The sequence below is a fragment of the Bombina bombina genome, chromosome 6, assembly GCF_027579735.1.
Source record: "Bombina bombina isolate aBomBom1 chromosome 6, aBomBom1.pri, whole genome shotgun sequence".
Lineage (NCBI taxonomy): Eukaryota > Metazoa > Chordata > Amphibia > Anura > Bombinatoridae > Bombina > Bombina bombina.
In genome coordinates this window covers 551,521,198-551,548,530 of record NC_069504.1, presented here as the reverse complement: position 1 = coordinate 551,548,530, position 27,333 = coordinate 551,521,198, and positions in this window count along the sequence as shown.

Genomic DNA, 27,333 nt, shown 5'->3' with positions numbered 1-27,333 from the left:
TTCTTCTACTCCGATAGAGCTGACTTGAACTCTTCTTGGAAAATCACTTTTATTTGTGAGAGCAACTCCTTGTTAGTAGAGTCTATGGGGCTGATTTCCTCCATTTCTGACTGTTCTTGGCTTATATTTTCTTTTGTAGGAGATATGTTTTTTCCCCTCACTCTTAATTTAGCTTGTGATTTTGATAAATAGTCCTTAACTGAGTGACTTCTGCTTTTCATATTGATCGTGTCTTCCTTGGTCTCTTTGCCAAACCAGGAGTATGAAGAGTTCAAGAGATGGTGTGGGATCCACTGGCTGAGGGGACTCAGTAGTAATAGGAGTGTGAGGTTGCTGCTTAGTAGTGTTATTTAGAGGTCATTAGGATGTCACCTGCTCAGGTCATTTAGGTACTTTATCACTACACCCCCATCCCGTGGTACTTAGTTGCTCTGGCGGGAAATTTCTTCTGGATGTAGATGCTTTATTGCTGATTGTTGTAATATCACTCTTGAGGAATAGTCAGGGTGCATTCGTAGCAACTCTCTATGTTCTCAGATATTTACTCCACACGCATCCTGGCTCTATACGTTGCTGTATTGTGGGTCAGGGTTTGGAGTTCGCCTTTCGTGTTTCTAAGGTTCTACTTAATATCTCAGTTGCTCCCCCAGTTGTTAACTTTTAGTCTCTCTTTCTCAAGGCTTCAGAGCCCTGGTCTCTTATCTTCTGGCAATTATTTTATTGGAGATTCTGTTATCCCTCTGAAAGACTTTCTCTTTTTAGTTTCTCACTACCCCCCAGGGAGGATGCCCTCACAGGGTGATCACAGAAAATGGTGCTGGGATATGACCGAACTTTCCGCAGAGCAGTCGGAAACGGGAGGGGGGAGTGCAAGACCAGAGTAGAGTTGCCCCAATTGTTGAGTGTGGTGGCCTGAGAGGGGATCCACTGGGAAAGTTTTTTTTGCTGTACTGTGCATTTGTAAAAGGGAACGTAATGTCCCTGAAATGTCATGCATTTTGCTTTTATTTTGTGATATTAAAAGTTATATTTTACTTTGCAAGACCAGTGAGTGCCTTTTTTCATATCTACTCCTTGGATATTTATTGAAGCTGCACCCTGGAAGCTGCTTATATTGGATTATGGAGTGCCTATCTTATTGACTTTTTGTTATATAAATATATATATTCGCTTATTATGTATTTACTGTATATATATATATATATATATATATATATATATATATATATATATACAGTATGTATATATATATATATATATATATATATATATACTGAATTTTAAAGAATGTTGTAACACAGCTAGAATTCCCAATGTAGTAAACAACACTGCTTCTTTTAAGCTTTTTCAGATACTGTTTGTCATTGACTCAGCCAGGATCAACATATATCTGCGTATCTGTTTGTTAAATCAAAAAGCCCCATTAAGTCTACCCATATTACATTACTTTTTTCTTAGGATAGCCTTATGCATATCCCAAGCATTTTTTAATTCCTTAGTCATAATGTTAACCACCTGAATTGGAAGTTTATTCCATGAATCCACCACCTTTTCTGTAAAAAAATGCTTCCTCACATGTCTCCTAAATCTGCTAACCTCTAACTTAAGATTGTGACCCATTGTTTCGACATTTGTTTTTTTGTGGAAAATACTTTCAGCTCCCATTGTATTAAGTCCCTTCATATATTTGAAAGTTTCTATCACGTTACCGCTTTCCCTGCTCTCTTCTAAACTATACATATTTAGGTCATAGAGTTTTTCTTTGTACGTTTGATATTTTAGACTGTGTACCATTTTAATAGCCCTCCTTTGGACAGTTTCTAGTCTATTTATATCTTTCTAAAGATATGGTCTCCAGAACTGTACACAGTATTCCCGATGTGGCCTAACTAATGACCTGTAAAGGGGCATAAGAATATTGCTATTTCTGCTACTAATACCTCTCCCAATGCAACCAAGTATTGAACTGGCCTTGATGGTTTCACTGCTGCATTGTATAACATTTTTTAAATAATCTGAAATAATAATTCCCAAGTCCTGTTCCTATTTAGTTACAGTCAGTAATGTACTATTGAGACTATAATTGGCTTTTGGGTTTTGGATCCTATATGCATAATTTTGCTCTTGGTAAAATTAAATTTCAGATCCCATTTGCCCAGTCCTCCAGTTCTTTAATATCACTGTTCATTTGATCAATCCCTCCTGTAACATCAACTCTGTTGCAAATTTTTCTATCATCAGCAAACAAGCAAATCTTCCCCTGAAGCCCACTTCCAATATCACTGATGAACATGTTAAACAAAACAGACACAAGAACTGACCCTTGGGGGATATCACTAGTAACTAACCCCTCATTTGAATGTACTTCATTAATTGAAACCCTCTGCCTTCTATCCTTAAGCCAGTATTCTAGCCACTTAACAATCTTAGCATCTATTCCAAGGCAATACATTTTGGGAATAAGTTTGTTGTGTGGGACAATGTCTAATACTTTGCTAAAGTCTAGGTATGCAGCATCTACGGGTCCTCCCTGGTCTATTAATTTAGTTACACGGTCAAGTAAATCAATTAGATTAGTCTGACATGATCTTCCAGCAGTGAAACCATGCTGTCCTTTGTCTTCTAAATTGTATGTCTGATGGTAAGACATTAGTCTTTCCTTTTTAAATAGTTTCCATTAATTTCCCTGTAATTGAGGTCAAACTAACTCTCTGATAGTTAGCAGAATCTTCCCTACTACTTTTTTTTATGAAGAGGGACTACATTGGCAATTCTTCAGTCTTTTGGAACAACTCCTGTTAAAAGTGACTGATTAAAATAAATCAGCTAAGGGGGCATGGCTAGGAAGCAACCATGATAGGTTGCAAATTATGAAGCTCCTAGGAAAACTCTGATGATCCGCTGATTATCCGAGAAGATATCTTTCCTCCTCACTTGTATCTTGTATGCTCTGCTACCTTGTACTCTCCTGGTCTGAATAATACCAAGATTGTTTCACTAGTGCTCCTAGGACCTGAGCTAGTCTGTTGTGAACTTAGGCGATGGCCCTACTCGAGTCTACAACACCCCCCCCTCTCGACCATTCGGGAAGAGCAGCTCTTGTTCTGCGTCTATCAGCTATTAGTGGGCTAATGAAACTGTGAAGCCGAGATTATATTTTGTGCAGCTAGAAGCAGGAATGCTGGGAAAAAATATATGCTACCTATAAAGCCTCTTAACCTACCCAGACGCAAGTATATAAAATGAAAATAACAAGCGAAACGAAGGAGCGGTCTCATCAGAAAAGGAAGCCAGGAGAGTGGTGCATAATAAAAATCAAAAATTTATTTCATATATAGTAAAAACGAAAAAGGACACAGTGAACAGAAGACACAGCTCCTTTTCTGATGAGACCGCTCCTTCGTTTCGCTTGTTGTTCTTCATATTGCTGTGGGGGTTTGGAGAAACCCCCGGTACTCATTGGATTAGCTGTGCCAGAGTGACAGACTGTCGGCACAGGAACGAGGCTCCACGCTTCACTGAGGATTTCTGCGTTACACGCTGTTAGTGAACGCCTGGCTAGTGTGCAGCTCATACCCCTGGAGGTTACACGGACTTCATCAAGTCTACACTTCACACTGCTACTGGAGTGGTAAGCCCGTTCCGTTTACTTACTAACTTGGAGCTTGATTATTTAAATATCGTTTATTGTGATAACCGCAACAGTGGGACTCTAAATAGAGTAGTATCACAAGCTTACTATCTATCTACAACAAAGTTTTCACACACATGTTAATTGCATATTGGACTGTGTATAAAACGAAAATGGTGACCGCAATCAAAACTCTACTGAAAAAAGTTGAAGCGCTAATGGATGAGCACTTTTGTGAACTTCATCACATACTCACTACAGAATGGTGCCTCTGGTCACAGGGCCTAATCCAGCACAAACTACCAAATACTAACACAGTGGCTAACACCCCCCTGGAGATCAGAGATCCCCATGACCAATGCGACCTACAACCTCCATTGTGCTTATCTCATGGGACACAGAGATGCCGGAGTGTTAGCAATCATCTCACGCAGCTTGAAGTTTACATCAAATGCAACACTCCCAAACAGCAGGCAGCTAACAGACGCCCCGAATAGCAGGCAGCTAACAGATGCCACTGAATAGCTGGCAGCTAACGGACGCCCCGAACAGCAGGCAGCTAACAGATGCCCCACAGACTCATCAGATGCCACAGAACATTCAGAGACTACTATGCACACCACGGGCACAAATCTCCAGGTGTATCGGCTCGACAATGCCAGCTTAAGGGAGGGTGAGTTCATCGAGACCTGTGGACAGGATTCGCAGAGGACACTCTCTTCAGAGACGATTCTGATGCAAAGTGAACTTGCCCCTGTTTGCACCATAGAAGGTCTTTAATGCAATAGTGCATGCCCCTCAGGGTTTACACCTACCAATTAAAATTAAGAGCAGGAATTGGATGAACCACCCGCCCTAGTGCAGCAACTTGAGCTTATGGGGATGCTTATACATAGCTTCCTTCTAGGTCCTCAGGACAATTAAAATAATATTGCTTATATGCTCCTGACCATACTGCTAATACCCTATACTCTCCTGGATTCCTAGATCCGTTTTCTGTAGTAGGTCTCCCCACTTGATGTAGTTGCTGTGCATCCTTATCATTTAACCCAAACTCTAATGTAATTTAGCTTCTTCATATTATGTTTTGAAGGCTATACCTTGAGGGGCTGAAAGTATAACGGCTAATGCCCGACTCCCATTGAGATATCATTGACTTTGGACTGCTCTCTCTTTTTATTCTCTTGTTTCCTTGATAAAGGTGTATAACGTAACTTTTGAAAAACATTCAGTTATACAAAAGTTAAGATGTGTACTTAATCATTATGGGAGTCATTAGGTTACTACTATATTCTTCATATCCTATATAATTAACATCCCTGTTGGGTACTATTTTTGGGTTAAAATTTTTATTTTAGTGTTTGCAATGTGGGAGGGCCTCGGTTTAGGGGTTAATAGGTAGTTTATGGGTGTTAGTGTACTTTTTAGCACTTTAGTTAAGAGTTTTATGCTACGGCGTTGTACCATAAAACTCTTAACTACTGACTTTAAAATGTGGTGCCAGTCTTGACAGGAGAGTGTGTACCGCTCACTTTTGGTCAGACTCGTAATACCGGCGCTATGCAAGTCCCATTGAAAAAATAGGATACGCAATTTACATAAGTGGATTTGCGGTATTTCCAAGTCTGTCCAAAAAAGTGAGCGGTACACCTGTACCTGCAAGACTCGTAATACCAGCGGGCGTTAAAAAGCAGCATTAGGACCGGCCAACGCTGCTTTTTAAGCCTAACACAAAACTCGTAATCTAGCAGTTAAGCGCCTAGATTTAGAGTTTGGCGTTAGCCATAAAAAACAGCGTTAGAGGCTCCTAACGCTGGTTTTGGGCTACCGCTGGTATTTAGAGTCGGTCAGGAAAGGGTCTAGCGCTCACTTTGCAGCCGCGACTTTTCCATACCGCAGATCCCCCTACGCCATTTGCGTATCCTATCTTTTCAAGGGGATCTTTCTAATGCTGGTATTTAGAGTCTTGGCTGAAGTGAGCGTTAGAAATCTAATGACAAAACTCCAGCCGCAGAGAAAAGCCAGGAGTTAAGAGCTTTCTGGGCTAACGCCGGTTCATAAAGCTCTTAACTACTGTGCTCTAAAGTACACTAACACCCATAAACTACCTATGTACCCTTAAACCGATGCCCCCCACATCGCCGCCACTCTATTAAAATTTTTAACCCCTAATCTGCAGACTGCACACCGCCGCCACCTACTTTATCCCTATGTACCCCTAATCTGCTGCCCCTAACACCGCCGACTCCTATATTATATTTATTAACCCCTAATCTGCCGCCCCCAACATCGCCGCCACATACCTACACTTATTAACCCCTAATCTGCCGACCGGACCTCACCGCTACTATAATAAAGTTATTAACCCCTAATCCGCCTCACTCCCGCCTCAATAACCCTATAATAAATAGTATTAACCCCTAATCTGCCCTCCCTAACATCACCGATACCTAACTTCAAGTATTAACCCCTAATCTGCCGACCGGACCTCACCGCTACTATAATAAATGTATTAACCCCTAAAGCTAAGTCTAACCCTAACCCTAACACCCCCCTAAATTAAATATAATTTAAATCTAATGAAATAAATTAACTCATATTAAATAAAGTATTCCTATTTAAAGCTAAATACTTACCTGTAAAATAAATCCTAATATAGCTACAATATAAATTATAATTATATTGTAGCTATTTTAGGATTAATATTTATTTTACAGGCAACTTTGTATTTATTTTAACCAGGTACAATAGCTATTAAATAGTTAATAACTATTTAATAGCTACCTAGTTAAAATAATTACAAAATTACCTGTAAAATAAATCCTAACTTAAGTTACAATTAAACCTAACACTACACTATCAATAAATTAATTAAATAAAATACCTACAATTATCTACAATTAAACCTAACACTACACTATCAATAAATTAATTAAATACAATACCTACAAATAAATACAATTAAATAAACTAACTAAAGTACAAAAAATAAAAAAGAACTAAGTTACAAAAAATTAAAAAATATTTACAAACATTATAAAAATATTACAACAATTTTAAGCTAATTACACCTACTCTAAGCCCCCTAATAAAATAACAAAGCCCCCCAAAATAAAAAATGCCCTACCCTATTCTAAAATAAAAATAGAAAAGCTCTTTTACCTTACCAGCCCTTAAAAGGGCCTTTTGCGGGGCATGCCCCAAAAAATTCAGCTCTTTTGCCTGGAAAAAAAAACATACAATACCCCCCCCAACATTACAACCCACCACCCACATACCCCTAATCTAACCCAAACCCCCCTTAAATAAACCTAACACTAAGCCCCTGAAGATCTTCCTGCCTTATCTTCACCATGCCGGGTATCACCGATCGGTCCAGGCTCCGATGTCTTGATCCAAGCCCAAGCGGGGGCTTAAGACATCCATCCTCCGGCTGAAGTCTTGATCCAAGCCCAAGCGGGGGGCTGAAGATATCCATCCTCCAGCTGAAGTCTTGATCCAAGCGGCGGCTGAAGAAGTCCCTCATCGGGCAGAAGTCTTCATCCTATCCGGGCAGAAGAGGAGATCCGGACCGGCAAACATCTTTATCCAAGCGGCATCTTCTATCTTCTTCCATCCGACGACGAGCGGCTCCATCTTCAAGACCTCCGGCGCGGATCCATCCTCTTCTTCCGACGTCCTAACACAGAATGAAGGTTCCTTTAAGGGACGTCATGCAAGATGGCGTCCCTTGAATTCCGGTTGGCTGATAAGATTCTATCAGCCAATCGGAATTAAGGTAGAAAAAATCTGATTGGCTGATTGAATCAGCCAATCAGATTCAAGTTCAATCCGATTGGCTGATCCAATCAGCCAATCGGATTGAATTTGAATCTGATTGGCTGATTCAATCAGCCAATCAGATTTTTTCTACCTTAATTCCGATTGGCTGATTGAATCAGCCAATCAGATTCAAGTTCAATCCGATTGGCTGATCCAATCAGCCAATCAGATTGAGCTCGCATTCTATTGGCTGTTCCGATCAGCCAATAGAATGCGAGCTCAATCTGATTGGCTGATCCAATCAGCCAATCGGATTGAATTTGAATCTGATTGGCTGATTCAATCAGCCAATCAGATTTTTGCTACCTTAATTCCGATTGGCTGATAGAATCCTATCAGCCAATCAGAATTCGAGGGACACCATCTTGGATGACGTCCCTTAAAGGAACCTTCATTTTGTGTTAGGACGTTGGAAGAAGAGGATGGATTCGCGCCGGAGGTCTTGAAGATGGAGCCGCTCGTCGTCGGATGGAAGAAGATAGAAGATGCCACTTGGATGAAGATGTTTGCCGGTCCGGATCTCCTCTTCTGCCCGGATAGGATGAAGACTTCTGCCCGATGATGGACTTCTTCAGCTGCCGCTTGGATCAAGACTTCAGCCGGAGGATGGACGTCTTCAGCCCCCGCTTGGGCTTGGATCAAGACTTCAGCCGGAGGATGGACGTCTTCAGCCCCCGCTTGGGCTTGGATCAAGACATCGGAGTCTGGACCGATCAGTGATACCCGGCGTGGTGAAGATAAGGCAGGAAGATCTTCAGGGGCTTAGTGTTAGGTTTATTTAAGGGGGGTTTGGGTTAGATTAGGGGTATGTGGGTGGTGGGTTGTAATGTTGGGGGGGGTATTGTATGGTTATTTTTCCAGGCAAAAGAGCAGAATTCTTTGGGGCATGCCCCGCAAAAAGCCCTTTTAAGGGCTGGTAAGGTAAAAGAGCTTTTCTATTTTTATTTTAGAATAGGGTAGGGCATTTTTTTATTTTGGGGGGCTTTGTTATTTTATTAGGGGGCTTAGAGTAGGTGTAATTAGCTTAAAATTGTTGTAATATTTTTCTAATGTTTGTAAATATTTTTTTATTTTTTGTAACTTAGTTCTTTTTTATTTTTTGTACTTTAGTTAGTTTATTTAATTGTATTTATTTGTAGGTATTGTATTTAATTAATTTATTGATATTGTAGTGTTAGGTTTAATTTTATTTATTTGTAGGTATTTTATTTAATTAATTTATTGATAGTGTAGTGTTAGGTTTAATTGTAACTTAGGTTAGGATTTATTTTACAGGTAATTTTGTAATTATTTTAACTAGGTAACTATTAAATAGTTATTAACTATTTAATAGCTATTGTACCTGGTTAAAATAAATACAAAGTTGCCTGTAAAATAAATATTAATCCTAAAATAGCTACAATATAATTATAATTTATATTGTAGCTATATTAGGATTTATTTTACAGGTAAGTATTTAGCTTTAAATAGGAATAATTTATTTAATAAGAGTTAATTTATTTCGTTAGATTTAAATTATATTTAACTTAGGGGGGTGTTAGGGTTAGATTTAGCTTTAGGGGTTAATACATTTATTAACAAGGTCCGGTCGGCAGATTAGGGGTTAATAATTGTAGGTAGGTGGAGGCGACGTTTGGGGCGGCAGATTAGGGTTAATAAATATAATATAGGGGCAGCAGATTAGGGGTTCATACGGATAACGTAGGTTGCGGCGGTGTGCGGAGCGGCAGATTAGGGGTTAAAAAAAATATGCAGGGGTCAGCGATAGCGGGGGCGGCAGATTAGGGTTTAATAAGTGTAAGGTTAGGGGTGTTTAGACTCGGGTACATGTTAGGGTGTTAGGTGCAGACTTAGGAAGTGTTTCCCCATAGGAAACAATGGGGCTGCGTTAGGAGCTGAACGCTGCTTTTTTGCAGGTGTTAATTTTTTTTTCAGCTCAAACTGCCCCATTGTTTCCTATGGGGGAATCGTGCACAAGCATGTTTTTGAAGCTGGCCGCGTCCGTAAGCACCGCTGGTATTGAGAGTTGCAGTGTCGGTAAATTATGCTCTACGCTCCCTTTTTGGAGCCTAACGCAGCCCTTCTGTGAACTCTAAATACCAGCGGTATTTAAAAGGTGCGGGGGAAAAAAAGCCAGCGTTAGCTACGCGGGTCGTTACCGACAAAACTCTAAATCTAGCCGATTGTTTCTCACTGAAATGATTTACATACTGCTTGTGCAATCATGGCAAAAATGGTTGTAAAAGCTTCTCTGGGATCCCCTTTGTTCAGAAATAGCAGACATATATGCCTTTGCCATTGCTTTTTGGTAATTAGAAGGCTGCTAATTGCAGCTGCGCACAACACTTTTATTATTCCCAGCAGTGAATGGGTTAATAAGGTAGCCTCTCAAACAGCTCTCTCTTAAATGTTACAATCAAAATTTTGAATGTGGATATTCGATTTCATTATGAACATTCAAAAACAAAAGTAACATTCAAGGGGGCGTCCCCGGACCACTGTCATGGCTGTCAGAATTTTTTTACACTGGTAAAGGGCGATCCTGAATATCCACTGAATATCAGCTATTCATTCTATTATTTAAGCTTGAAAACAGCATGTTACGATGCCTACAACTGATAGCAACTAATGATTGATCATCCTTTCATAAGAAACACCAGTGTAGAAGACTGGTGAATTTAGACTAGTGGTGGCCACCTTTATGAAGGCCTCAACATTCTCACTTCTAATGGAGTAATCTAAAGCGCTACCATTGATCTGAACATAAAGTCTGACCATGGCAATCAGCAGCAATGAAAGCTACTTGGCTATACAGAAAATGCTGGGAGAGCTGGCTCAGAAGCTGACAATACATTATACTAACCCAGATCAAGTCTCCACTGTCCTCCTAGATCGGCAGAAACATTTGTCGGCACTTACAGAGCTGAGATGTATTGAAGAGCCTGATGCCCCAGCACTGCTTTCCTGGGTCACTCAGTTCCCTCATGTCGCTCCGGCCCATACAGAGGGGGATGCAATTGGTCCTGCGGTACTTGATGCAGCAGACCATCAAGCAGATATACAGGTAGCCAAGCAGACCAAAAATTCCAACTGGCCGTTGGGCTCTTAATTGAAGTTCATATAATACAGGACTTACCGATCTATCCTAACACAGCAGCCCAGTCGGCTCTGGCCACCCTTTGCCGAATCAGAACCTCTGTGGAACTGACAACCCAGTTACATCAGTCATTGAGTTGCTATCTGCCTCTCGGGACTCAAGGTCTAAAGACTGACATATTGTGGGCTACACAGAGAGGTAAACTACTACCTATCGAAGTCTGGATATCCCCTCTTAAAACCTGGCCATACATGTACTCACATGGGCACAACCATAAAAAGAGCTGGTATTCCCTTCATCCCCATTCGACGGCCCAGATTAAAGAAGGAATGGGCTGAGGGTAGCTGATTTTTGTAAGGAACCTTCTGCTCTTTTTGCACTGGCATGGCGCTGGAACTACACCTTTATCCCTTTGTCTCAAAATGATAGCGCCAAACAGTAAAGAGCTTTACCTACACCCTATACAGCAAAACAAAAACTTTCTTGATCGCTCTGTAAAGCATTAAATCTTATGGGACTCACCTCTACACTGCATAGGAGACCAACGACCCACAGTGGGATGATAGCATCACTCTAAAAACACAGTTTTGGAGATTAGGAGGGTACTAAGTCATGAAGATCCCCACTCATTTTGGAGATTTTGCATTCTCTTGTGTATTATATACTATTTGTCCTGTTGAGAGCTGTTAGTTTTTACATAATTGGCTTAATATTTTTGTATCCTCAGCTAAGAAGCAATTGTACCTCTCTGCACATTTAGCCATCATATTTACCCACAGCTAGAGGTCTCTATTTATTCACTTGTTATAGCCTTCACAAAACTCGGGAGCTCTGAGTTTTCTCTTTTGTTATTTATAAGTTTAGCAGGGGTGTCACATTGCAGAATTATTAGTGACTCTATAGCTGAATCTCACTACACATGCAAGCATTATTCTACACTGCAGCCTCATAAGACCTTCTTTACAATCATTTTAGAGGGGAGACCCTCTCACACTCTTCTGGTTTGTCTCGGTTTGTACATGTGCTTGCTAAGTCCTGACCCCATATACCTTTTTTTAAGTAAGATGACATTAAACTTACCTGCTCAACCTCAGCCCCCACCCCAAACTGGTTAGTATACTGTGTAGAATGTTGAAAACACTTCCATTTGTATGTTTTTACATTATACCAAGTGAGAGCATTGGGACTCTAGAATACTTTCATTATATACTTACTGTCTCACCCTAACAGTTGATTAGTCGCATCTCATCTCCTAATAGTAGCCTTATCAGCTTAAACAGTAACATTTCCCTAGGCAGGGACCGTTCCCATTTCTACTATAGGGCTGTGTTGTACTTGGATAGAGCTTGTGTGTCTCTCTCCAAACAAATATATAGCCACTGGAGATACTATATCCCACAGCTTGAATGCATAGACAAGCTCTGACCTGAGACACAAGTGTCATATAGCGATACGCTTCTTATATCCCTATATATGTTCTAAAATATTCTAGTTAGTACCTGAGTTACTCAAGTAGCTAGTGTATATTCATCTTTACCATGGTATATCCAGTGTACATTATACTGTCCACATTTTATACATTCCTCATTAGTATAACTGAAGGGATAAATCTTTTGGATGTATAAGTATCTAGCTCAATTGTTGGACGGGGTGGCTCGACTCCACTGTCAGCGGCCGAGATAGTGGGTGTGAGTTACCTTCACTCCAATAAAATGCTCATATTTAACAACTCCGTAGAGCGGGATGTACACATTCCCCAGGAGGTTTAAAATTATAAACAATTTGATAATATAGGTAGTGATGTTGCGAACCTAAAAATTTCGGTTCGCGAACGGCGGACTCGAACTTCCGCTACGGTTCGCGAACCGGGTGAACCGCCATTGACTTCAATAGGCAGGCAAACTTTAAAACCCACAGGGACTCTTTCTGGCTGCAATAGTGATGGAAAAGTTGTTTCAAGGGGATTAACACCTGGACTGTGGCATGCCGGAGGGGGATCCATGGCAAAACTCCCACGGAAAATTACATAGTTGATGCAGAGTCTGGTTTTAAGCCATAAAGGGCCTAAATCACCTAACATTCCTAAATTGTTTGGAATAACGTGCTTTAAAACATCAGGTATGATGTTGTATCGATCAGGTAGTGTAAGGGTTACGCCCGCTTCAAAGTGACAGACCAAACTCCCCGTGTAATGCACCGCAAACAACCGCAAACAGTCCATTTGCACAACCACGAGATAGATAGATTTGATAGATAGATACATAGATTACATAGATCAATAGATGCAATATACATATGATAGATACAAATTACATACATCAGTAGATGCAATATACATTTGATAGATACGAATTACATAGATCAATAGATGCAATATACATTTGATAGATATGAATTACATCGATCAATAGATGCAATATACATTTGATAGATACGAATTACATAGATCAATAGATACAACATACATTTGATAGATACAAATTACATAGATCAATAGATGCAATATACATTTGATAAATACGAATTACATAGATCAAAAGATGCAATATACATTTGATAGAAACGAATTACATAGATCAATAGATGCAATATACATTTGATAGATTCGAATTACATAGATCAATAGATGCAATATACATTTGATAGATACAATTTACATAGATCAGTAGATGCAATATACATTTGATATATACGAATTACATAGATCAATAGATGCAATATACATTTGATAGATACAATTTACATAGATCAATAGATGCAATATACATTTGATGGATACGATTGATACTTAGATAGATTTGATAGATAAATAGATAGATTTGATAGATATATAATTTCCCAGACAGAGAATTACAAGACGTGCGGTCTGAGACCCATGATAAGGTTCCCAGAGGCAGTTGCGGCGCCAGGGGACGTGTATATGGCATGGATTTTCGGAACCGGGAGATGTTAAAAAATGCTTGGTCGGTGCTCCTGCTTCAAATTTGGGGCACTGCGCGTGCAATCTATTGTGCCACCAGATATGAGTGGTGTGTTAAGTAGTACTATTCTTAGCAGTTTAATACTTGTTACTCCCCCTATTGGGGGAGTTGTATATGGCATGGATTTTAGGAACCGGGAGATGGAAAAAGATGCTTGGTCGGTCCTCCTACTTCAAATTTGGCCGAAACACAAGTGGCTGTCACAAAACAGTCCTGCCACGAGATAGATAGACTTGATAGATAGATACATAGATTACATAGATCAATAGATGCAATATACATTTGATAGATACGAATTACATAGATCAATAGATGCAATATACATTTGATAGATACGAATTACATAGATCAATAGATGCAATATACATTTGATAGATACGAATTACATAGATCAAAAGATGCAATATACATTTGATAGATACGAATTACATAGATCAATAGATGCAATATACATTTGATAGATACTAATTACATAGATCAATAGATGCAATATACATTTGATAGATACGAATTATATAGATCAATAGATGCAATATACATTTGATAGAGACGATTTACATAGATCAAGAGATGCAATATACATTTGATAGATACGAATTACATCGATCAATAGATGCAATATATATTTGATAGATACGATTGATAGTTAGATAGATTTGATAGATAAATAGATAGATTTGATAGATAGATAATTTCCCAGACAGAGAATTACAAGAAGTGCGGTCTGTGACCCATGGTAAGGTTCCCAGAGGCAGTTGCGGCGCCAGGGGACGTGTATATGGCATGGATTTTCGGAACCGGGAGATGGAAAAAGATGCTTGGTCGGTCCTCCTGCTTCAAATTTTGGGCACTGTGCGTGCAATTTATTGTGCCACCAGATATGAGTGGTGTGTTAAGTAGTACTATTCTTAGCAGTTTAATACCTGTTACTCCCCCTATCGGGGGAGGTGTATACGGCATGGATTTTAGGAACTGGGAGATTGAAAAAGATGCTTGGTCGGTCCTCCTACTTCAAATTTGGCCGAAACACAAGTGGCTGTCACAAAACAGTCCGGCCACGAGATAGATAGATTTGATAGATAGATACATAGATTACATAGATCAATACATGCAATATGCATTTTGATAGATAAGAATTACATAGATCAATAGATGCAATATACATTAGATAGATACGAATTACATAGATCAATAGATGCAATATACATTTGATAGATACGAATAACATAGATCAAAAGATGCAATATACATTTGATAGATACGAATTACATAGATCAATAGATGCAATATACATATGATAGATACGAATTACATAGATCAATAGATGCAATATACATTTGATAGATACAAATTACATAGATCAATAGATACAATATACATTTGATAGATACGAATTGCATAGATCAAAAGATGCAATATACATTTGATAGATACAAATTACATAGATCAATAGATGCAATATACATTTGATAGATATGAATTACATAGAACAATAGATGCAATATACATTTGATAGATACGAATTACATAGATCAATAGATGCAATATACATTTGATAGTTACGAATTACATAGATCAATAGATGCAAAATACATTTGATAGATACGAATTACATAGATCAATAAATGCAATATACATTTGATAGATACGAATTACATAGATCAATAGATGCAATATACATTTGATAGATACGAATTACATAGATCAATAGATGCAATATACATTTGATAGATACAAATTACATAGATCAATAGATGCAATATACATTTGATAGATACAAATTACATAGATCAATAGATGCAATATACATTTGATGGATACGAATTGCATAGATCAATAGATGCAATATACATTTGATAGATACTAATTACATAGATCAAAAGATGCAATATACATTTGATAGATACGAATTACATAGATCAAAAGATGCAATATACATTTGATAGATACAAATTACATAGATCAATAGATGCAATATACATTTGATGGATACGAATTGCATAGATCAAAAGATGCAATATACATTTGATAGATACAAATTACATAGATCAATAGATGCAATATACATTTTATAGATACGAATTAAATAGATCAATAGATGCAATATACATTTGATAGATACGAATTACATAGATCAATAGATGCAATATACATTTGATAGATACGAATTACATAGATCAATAGATGCAATATACATTTGATAGATACAAATTACATAGATCAATAGATGCAATATAAATTTGATGGTTACGAATTGCATAGATCAATAGATGCAATATACATTTGATAGATACTAATTACATAGATCAAAAGATGCAATATACATTTGATAGATACGAATTACATAGATCAAAAGATGCAATATACATTTGATAGATACGAATTACATAGATCAATAGATGCAATATACATTTGATAGATACGAATTCCATAGATCAAAAGATGCAATATACATTTGATAGATACGAATTACATAGATCAATAGATGCAATATACATTTGATAGATACGAATTACATAGATCAATAGATGCAATATACATTTGATAGATACAATTTACATAGATCAGTAGATGCAATATACATTTGATATATACGAATTACATAGATCAATAGATGCAATATACATTTGATAGATACAATTTACATAGATCAATAGATGCAATATACATATGATAGATACGAATTACATAGATCAATAGATGCAATATACATTTGATAGATACGAATTACATAGATCAATAGATACAATATACATTTGATAGATACGAATTGCATAGATCAAAAGATGCAATATACATTTGATAGATACAAATTACATAGATCAATAGATGCAATATACATTTGATAGATATGAATTACATAGAACAATAGATGCAATATACATTTGATAGATACGAATTACATAGATCAATAGATGCAATATACATTTGATAGTAACGAATTACATAGATCAATAGATGCAAAATACATTTGATAGATACGAATTACATAGATCAATAGATGCAATATACATTTGATAGATACGAATTACATAGATCAATAGATGCAATATACATTTGATAGATACGAATTACATAGATCAATAGATGCAATATACATTTGATAGATACAAATTACATAGATCAATAGATGCAATATACATTTGATAGATACAAATTACATAGATCAATAGATGCAATATACATTTGATGGATACGAATTGCATAGATCAATAGATGCAATATACATTTGATAGATACTAATTACATAGATCAAAAGATGCAATATACATTTGATAGATACGAATTACATAGATCAAAAGATGCAATATACATTTGATAGATACAAATTACATAGATCAATAGATGCAATATACATTTGATAGATACGAATTGCATAGATCAAAAGATGCAATATACATTTGATAGATACAAATTACATAGATCAATAGATACAATATACATTTTATAGATACGAATTAAATAGATCAATAGATGCAATATACATTTGATAGATACGAATTACATAGATCAATAGATGCAATATACATTTGATAGATACGAATTACATAGATCAATAGATGCAATATACATTTGATAGATACAAATTACATAGATCAATAGATGCAATATAAATTTGATGGTTACGAATTGCATAGATCAATAGATGCAATATACATTTGATAGATACTAATTACATAGATCAAAAGATGCAATATACTTTTGATAGATACGAATTACATAGATCAAAAGATGCAATATACATTTGATAGATACGAATTACATAGATCAATAGATGCAATATATATTTGATAGATACGAATTCCATAGATCAAAAGATGCAATATACATTTGATAGATACGAATTACATAGATCAATAGATGCAATATACATTTGATAGATACGAATTACATAGATCAATAGATGCAATATACATTTGATAGATACGAATTACATAGATCAATAGATACAATATACATTTGATAGATACGAATTGCATAGATCACGAGATAGATAGACTTGATAGATAGATACATAGATTACATAGATCAATAGATGCAATATACATTTGATAGATACGAATTACATAAATCAATAGATGCAATATACATTTGATAGATACGAATTACATAGATCAATAGATGCAATATACATTTGATAGAAACGAATTACATAGATCAAAAGATGCAATATACATTTGATAGATACGAATTACATAGATCAATAGATGCAATATACATTTGATAGATACAAATTACATAGATCAATAGATGCAATATACATTTGATAGATACGAATTACATAGATCAATAGATGCAATATACATTTGATAGAGACGATTTACATAGATCAATAGATGCAATATACATTTGATAGATACGAATTACATCGATCAATAGATGCAATATATATTTGATAGATATGATTGATAGTTAGATAGATTTGATAGATAAATAGATAGATTTGATAGATAGATAATTTCCCAGACAGAGAATTACAAGACGTGCGGTCTGTGACCCATGGTAAGGTTCCCAGAGGCAGTTGCGGCGCCAGGGGACGTGTATATGGCATGGATTTTCGGAACCGGGAGATGGAAAAAGATGCTTGGTCGGTCCTCCTGCTTCAAATTTTGGGCACTGTGCGTGCAATTTATTGTGCCACCAGATATGAGTGGTGTGTTAAGTAGTACTATTCTTAGCAGTTTAATACCTGTTACTCCCCCTATCGGGGGAGGTGTATACGGCATGGATTTTAGGAACTGGGAGATTGAAAAAGATGCTTGGTCGGTCCTCCTACTTCAAATTTGGCCGAAACACAAGTGGCTGTCACAAAACAGTCCGGCCACGAGATAGATTTGATAGATAGATACATAGATTACATAGATCAATAGATGCAATATGCATTTTGTATTTGATAGATACAAATTACATAGATCAATAGATGCAATATACATTTGATAGATACGAATTACATAGATCAAAAGATGCAATATACATTTGATAGATACAAATTACATAGATCAATAGATGCAATATACATTTGATAGATACGAATTACATAGATCAATAGATGCAATATACATTTGATAGATACGAATTACATAGATCAATAGATGCAATATACATTTGATAGATACGAATTACATAGATCAATAGATGCAATATACATTTGATAGATACAAATTACATAGATCAATAGATGCAATATACATTTGATGGATACGAATTGCATAGATCAATAGATGCAATATACATTTGATAGATACTAATTACATAGATCAAAAGATGCAATATACATTTGATAGATACGAATTACATAGATCAAAAGATGCAATATACATTTGATAGATACGAATTACATAGATCAATAGATGCAATATACATTTGATAGATACGAATTCCATAGATCAAAAGATGCAATATACATTTGATAGATACGAATTCCATAGATCAATAGATGCAATATACATTTGATAGATACGAATTCCATAGATCAATAGATGCAATATACATTTGATAGATACGAATTACATAGATCAATAGATGCAATATACATTTGATAGATACGAATTCCATAGATCAAAAGATGCAATATACATTTGATAGATACGAATTACATAGATCAATAGATGCAATATACATTTGATAGATACGAATTACATAGATCAATAGATGCAATATACATTTGATAGATACGAATTACATAGATCAATAGATACAATATACATTTGATAGATACGAATTGCATAAATCAAAAGATGCAATATACATTTGATAGATACAAATTACATAGATCAATAGATGCAATATACATTTGATAGATACGAATTACATAGATCAATAGATGCAATATACATTTGATAGATACGAATTCCATAGATCAATAGATGCAATATACATTTGATAGATATGAATTACATAGATCAATAGATGCAATATACATTTGATAGATACGAATTACATAGATCAATAGATGCAATATACATTTGATAGATACGAATTACATAGATCAATAGATGCAATATACATTTGATAGATACGATTGATAGTTAGATAGATTTGATAGATAAATAGATAGATTTGATAGATATATAATTTCCTAGACAGAGAATTACAAAGACGTGCGGTCTGTGACCCATGGTAAGGTTACTTCCTTTTGCACAATCGAGTACAGGTTGGGGTCCGGGATTGCCTTTTGTGCAAAGAAATTGTGGCCGGGTACCTTCCACTGCGGTGTCCCCTATCAGGGGACTTGTATATGGCATGGATTTTAGGAACCGAGAGATGGAAAAAAATGCTTGGACACCCAGTACAGGTCGTTCTCCATCAGCCTTTTTATACGAGGGTCCCCGACCCTCAACAGGCACGACAGCATGAAAGACCCCATATGCCATGACTTCCTTTTGCACAATCGAGTACAGGTATGGCATCGATTTTAGGAACCCAAAGATAATTTTTAGGAACCGGGAGATGGAAAAAGATGCTTGGACACCCAGTACAGGTCGTTCTCCTTCAGCCTTTTTATACGAGGGTCCCCGACCCTAATCAGGTACGAAAGCATGAAAGACCCCATCTGCCATGACTTCCTTTTGCACAATCGGGTACAGGTATGGCATCGATTTTAGGAACCCGTAGATAATTTTTAGGAACCGGGAGATGGAAAAAGATGCTTGGACACCCAGTACAGGTCGTTCTCCTTCAGCCTTTTTATACGAGGTTCCCCGACCCTAAACAGGCACGACAGCATGAAAGACCCCATCTGCCATGACTTCCTTTTGCACAATCGGGTACAGGTATGGCATCGTTTTTAGGAACCCGGAGGTAATTTTTAGGAACCGGGAGATGGAAAAGGATGCTTGGTCGGTCCTCCTACTTCAAATTTGGGGCACTGCGTGTGCAATCTACTGTGCCACCAGATATGAGTGGTGTGTTAAGTAGTACTATTCTTAGCAGTTTAATCCCTGTTATGTGCCTTTTTTTTGGTTTGGGTTTTGAAGCCACAGTGCAGCACCAGAGGCCAGAAAAATTAGGCATGTACACATGCCTGAAAAATTAGGTATTGTTGCAGACGCTGCTGTAGCAGCGGCCAGAAAAATTGATGTTTGTTTGACAGTTAGAAAGTGCGCTAAAACATTGCGGCTTAAACCCTAGTTGGCGGTTAAGTCACGCAAGTCATCCGCCATTCGAAGATAAAATACAGCAGCATGTGTACCATTTGTAGCCCAAGGCAGCTCATCTCATCAGGCCTTTTTTACTCGAATGTATCGCACAATGTCAGTCCCTTTGGGATCCATCCCTCATTCATTTTAATAAAGGTGAGATAATCAAGACTTTTATGACCTAGGCGACTTCTCTTCTCAGTGACAATAGCTCCTGCTGCACTGAAGGTCCTTTCTGACAGGACACTTGAAGTGGGGCAGGCCAGAAGTTCGATCGCAAATTGGGATAGCTCAGGCCACAGGTCAAGCCTGCACACCCAGTAGTCAAGGGGTCCATCGCTCCTCAGAATGTCGAGATCCGCAGTTAATGCGAGGTAGTCTGCTACCTGTCGGTTGAGTCATTCTCTGAGGCTGGATCCCGAAGGGCTGTGGCGATGCATAGGAGTTAAAAAGGTCCGCGTGTCCTCCATCAACAACACGTCTTTAAAGCGTCCTGTCCTTGCCGGTGTGGTCGTGGGAGGAGAAGGATTACTTTCATCTCTTTCCCTGTTAGATTCCCGTTGTGCTGTGACATCAACCTTATACGCTGTGTAAAGCATACTTTTTTATTTATTTTTGAACTGCTCCATCCTTTCCGACTTGCGGGAATTCAGTAACATTTCAGTCACTTTATGCTTATACCGGGGGTCTAGTAGCGTGGACACCCAGTACAGTTCGTTCTCCTTCAGCTTTTTTATAAGAGTGTCCCTCAACAGGCACGACAGCATGGAAGACCCCATTTGCACAAGGTTGGATGCCAAGCTACTCATGTCCCGTTCCTTGTCCTCACTGATCTCACTGAAGGTATCTTCTTCCCCCCAGCCACGTACAACACCACGGGTACCAGATAGGTGACAACAACGAGCACCCTGGGATGCCTGTTGTGCTTGGTCTTCCTCCTCCTCCTCAAAGCCACATTTCTCCTCTGACTCCTCTTACTCACAATCCTCTTCCTGTGTTGCCGCTGGTCCAGCAAGCGATGCTGATAAGGCTGTTTCTGGTGGTGATGGAGACCACAACTCTTCCTCTTCACGCTCATCTACGGCCTGATCCAGCATCCATAAACATCCCATTGATTCCTATGGGAGATTTCTACACCTAACACCCTAACATGTGCCCAGAGTCTAAAGACCCCTAATCTGTCCCCCCCTACACCGCCACAACTAAATAAAGTTATTACCCCCTAAACCGCCGCTCCCGGAGCCCACCGCCACTATAATAAATATGTTAACCCCTAAACCGCCGCTCCTGGACCCCGCCGCCCCCTACATTATACCTATTAACCCCTATCCTGCCCCCCCTATACCGTCACCACCTATAATAACGTTATTAACCCCTATCCTGCCCCCCCTACACCGCCGCCACTGTAATAAAATTATTAACCCCTAAACCTAAGTCTAACACTAACCCTAACACCCCCCTAACTTAAATATTAATTAAATAAATCTAAATAATATTTCTCTTATTAAATAAATTAATCCTATTTAAAACGAAATACTTACCTTTAAAATAAACCCTAATATAGCTACAATATAAATAATAATTGTAGCTATTTTAGGATTTATTTTTATTTTACAGGCAACTTTCAATTTATTTTAACTAGGTACAATAGCTATTAAATAGTTATTAACTATTTAATAGCTACCTAGCTAAAATAAAGAGACATTTACCTGTAAAATAAAAACTAACCTAAGTTACAATTACACCTAACACTACACTATACTTTAATAAATTATTCCTATTTAAAACTAAATACTTACCTGTAAAATAAACCCTAAGATAGCTACAATTTAAATAATAATTATATTGTAGCTATTTTAGGATTTATATTTATTTTACAGGTAACTTTGTATTTATTTTAGCTAGTTAGAATAGTTATTAAATAGTTATTAACTATTTAATAACTACCTAGCTAAAAGAAATACAAAATTACCTGTAAAATAAATCCTAACCTAAGTTACAATTAAACCTAACACTACACTATCATTAAATTAATTAAATAAATTACCTACAAATAACTACAAATAACTACAATTAAATTAAATTAAATTAAATAAACTAACTAAAGTACAAAAAATAAAAAAAGCTAAGTTACAAAAAAATAAAAAAATAAAAAAAATAAGTTACAAACATTTAAAAAATATTACAACAATTTTAAGCTACTTACACCTAATCTAAGCCCCCTAATAAAATAACAAAGCCCCCCAAAATAAAAAAATGCCCTACCCTATTCTAAATTAAAAAGTTACCAGCTCTTTTACATTACCAGCCCTTAAAAGGGCCTTTTGCGGGGCATGCCCCAAAGAATTCTGCTCTTTTACCTGTAAAATAAAAATACAACCCCCCCAACATTAAAACCCACCACCCACATACCCCTAATCTAACCCAAACCCCCCTTAAATAAACCTAACATTACCCCCCTGAAGATCATCCTACCTTGAGTCGTCTTCAGCCAGCCGACCACCGATGGAACCGAAGAGGAGATCCAGAGTGGCAGAAGTCATCATCCAAGGGGTGCTGAAGAAGTCTTCCATCCGATGAAGTCATCATCCAGGCGGCGCTAAAGAGGTCTTCCATCCGATAGAAGTCTTCATCCAGGCGGCGTCTTCAATCTTCATCCATCCGGAGCGGAGCCATCTTCAGACGAGCCGACACGGAGCCATCCTCTTCTTCCCGACGACTAACGACTAATGGATATCCAAGATGATGTCCCTTCAATTCTGATTGGCTGATAGGATTCTATCAGCCAATCGGAATTAAGGTAGGAAAAATCTGATTGGTTGATTGAATCAGCCAATCAGATTGAAGTTCAATCCGATTGGCTGATCCAATCAGCCAATCAGATTGAGCTTGCATTCTATTGGCTGATCGGAACAGCCAATAGAATGCGAGCTCAATCTGATTGGCTGATTGGATCTTGATTGAACTGATTGGCTGATTGGATCAGATTGAACTTCAATCTGATTGGCTGATTTAATCAGCCAATCAAATTTTTCCTACCTTAATTCCGATTGGCTGATAGAATCCTATCAGCCAATCGGAATTGAAGGGACGCCATCTTAGATGACGTCCCTTAAAGGAATATCCATTCGTCGTTAGTCGTCGGGAAGAAGAGGATGGCTCCACGTCGGCTCGTCTGAAGATGGCTCCGCTCCGCTCCAGATGAATGAAGATTGAAGACCCCGCCTGAATGAAGACTTCTATCGGATGGAAGACCTCTTCAGCGAGCCTTGGATGATGACTTCTGCAGCTCCGGATCTCCTCTTCGGTTCCATCGGTGGTCGGCTGGCTGAAGACAACTCAAGGTAGGATGATCTTCAGGGGGGTAGTGTTAGGTTTATTTAAAGGGGGTTTGGGTTAGATTAGGGGTATGTGGGTGGTGGGTTTTAATGTTGGGGGGGTTGTATTTTTATTTTACAGGCAAAAGAGCAGAATTCTTTGGGGCATGCCCCGCAAAAGGCCCTTTTAAGGGCTGGTAAGGTAAAAGAGATGGTACTTTAGAATAGGGTAGGGCATTTTTTTTTTAAATCATAAATTTTTTTATTGAGGTGTAACAACAAAGCGAAATACATTAATATGGTATAAGTGTTACGGCATCATATCAAACATTCACATATAATATATCTTCAAACCACATGAAATACTAATGACATTGTAAAAAGAATGTACCCTCGATATAACATATATATAAGGAGCTAACAACATTTTACATAGGTACAAGATGTATGATTTGTGAACCATATTCACCTCTTTTTTCATTTTATTTCCTATGGTGTAACATAATAACCTTTAGATTAAATACACATCCATGAAACTTATACATCTTATAGTAAGAAACATTAAATGCAATAAGAATGTATTCATTATCGAAGACTTTACATAATATAGGAAGTCAAAACAAGTAATTCCCTTTGAATAAATATAGAATGAGGACCTATCAAGGGGTGTTACGATCTTTCAACACCCATGGACAGAAGAAAAAAAAAAAAAAAAAAAAAAAGGAGGGGGATAAAGTAGATATGGGTATGGGAGAGGATAGAAGAGGTGAACAACTCTTACTAGTGAGAGCATTATATATGCCTCCGTGTTCTATTTCACTTTATTGTCTTACTGTGTTTCCCCATATAGAGCAGTCCAGCTCTCCCATATCTTGGTATGTAGGTCAGACTTCCCTATCTGGGTATAGACGTATTTTTCCATTTGTTTCATATATGTAAGATGTTCTATAACATTTTGGATGGAGGGGGGTAAGACCTGTTTCCATTTTCTGGCAATTATTAATTTAACAGCCGTGAAGAAATAAATTAGAAAAATCTTTCTCGGCAAAGGCAATCTAGGAAAATTTAAATGTAATAGACTGAGTGAGGGAGATAAAGGGAGGTTGTAGTGCAGATCTCCCAATAGTTTCATGCATATACGCCAAAAAGGCCTAATCTGTGGACACTCCCACCAGATATGCATCCAGGTGCCTTTCTGGCCACAATTTCTCCAGCAAACTGGGGAGGAAGTAGGATAGTATTGGTGCAAACGTGTAGGTACTAAATGCCATCTCCAAACTATTTTATAATGAGTTTCCCAGAGGGTTGAACAATGTAAATATCTCTTGGCAAACACTATGGCTTTATGCCAATTGCCTAAATCAAAGGTCTCATGTAAATCTTTCTCCCATGCCAAATGTGTCGAGGTTTTATTTAAAGTCTGCTCCTCAATCAACAAAGAGTAAAGAAAGGACATCATGCCCCTGGGTTTATGGTCTGATAACCAACATGTTTCCCACTTGGTTTTTTCCCTCCACTCATTATTTTGTAACCCCCAGCTTCTCAAGAAACTAAGTAGCCTAATTGCCTCAAAACTGAATTTTCCTGGGATATGATATTTAGTCATAAAGGAGTTAAGTGTAAAGTGATCTATTCCCTCATGTATGTCTACTGCCAACACCTCCCTGTATTCAAGCCATATATTCATATGCAATTCCTGTAAGCACCACGCAACACTCACTACCGGGTGAATAGGGGATGGGTGTGGAGCTAGATGACCTCTGTGTCTGTTTTTATCCCAAAATCTTAGAGCATCAAGTATGATTGGTTGGGTGATTCCTAGTCTATCTCTGTAATGTGCGGGGATCCAAACTAGATCTGTCAACTTCATATTCAAAGGTAGCATGTCACTCTCTACTTCTTGCCATCTGAGATTAGAGTCTGCAGTACTCCATCCCATAATATGAGACAACCTAGCTGCATCGTGATACGCTAGAATACTTGGTAATGACAGACCCCCTTGTCTAATAGTTCTTTGTAAACTAAAACTAGAAATCCTCGGCTTCCCACCCCTCCATATATACACAGAGATCATGCTTTGTAGTCTATTGAGTATTGATCTTGGTATTTGAATGGGGATGCAACGAAAGAGGTATGTAATTTTTGGAAGAAATGACATTTTAATAGAGGCTATCCTACCTGTCCATGAAATTTCTGAGTATTCCCATGACTCTAAAATCTTTTTAAATTCTTGCATTCTGTCAGTAAAATTTCTATCTATCATAGTAGTCATATCAGGGCTAAGATGTACTCCTAAATGCTTTATACTACTCTCAGCCCACTTGAAAGTATATCTACTTTTAATGTCTGAGACTACCTCATCTGGGATCCCGATCGCCAGTACTTCCGTTTTAGCTAAATTTAACTTATAAAAACTGAGCTCTCCAAATCGATGGATAATATCCATGAGAGCAGGCAAAGAAGTTTTGGGAGAGGTCAGCATGAGGGTAACATCATCTGCGAAAAGTGCAATTTTATGAGTAGAATCTCTAAATATAACACCTTCTATTTTAGCGTCTCTTCTTATAGCTTGGGCAAGGGGCTCTATTGCAAGTGCGAACAACAGAGGCGATAGGGGGCATCCCTGTCTTGTTCCATTAGACACTATGAATTTTTCGGATTGAAAACCTACCCCCCTAACAATCGCCGTTGGGCAAGAATATAAGGTCCTTACTGCTCTAATAAATTGTAGTGGGATACCGAAGCTCCCCAAGGTCACCCATAGGTAATCCCACCTCACCCTGTCAAACGCTTTTTCTGCGTCTAGGGACAGGGCGAGGAGGGGAACCTTTCTTCTCTTAGCTTCCGACAGTATATGAACCAATCTCCTAGTATTATCCGGACCTTCTCGACCTGGGATGAACCCCACCTGATCCCCATGAATCAAACTTGGGACTACTTTAGCTAGACGATTAGCCAAAATTTTAGAATATAGCTTAGTGTCAACATTTATCAATGATATGGGTCTATAACTTCCACATTCTGCTGGGTCTTTATCGGGCTTTAATAGTGTGACTATGTTTGCTTCTATGAACTCTGGGGCTACCGTCCCCTGTTGCATGATCTCATTAAAAAATCTATGTAGAACAGGAGTAACAAGATGGGAGAATGTCTTATAAAACTTCCCCGAATAGCCGTCTGGGCCAGGGGCTTTTCCCATCTTAAGTTGTTTAATAGCTGATCTAATTTCATCAATCGAGATTTGACCTCTTAAAGCTTTTATTTGATCTTCTGATAAAGTAGGGAGTTCCAAAGACTTCATAAAAGAGCTAAATGCATCTGTCATTGGTAGCTGATTACTGTGGGT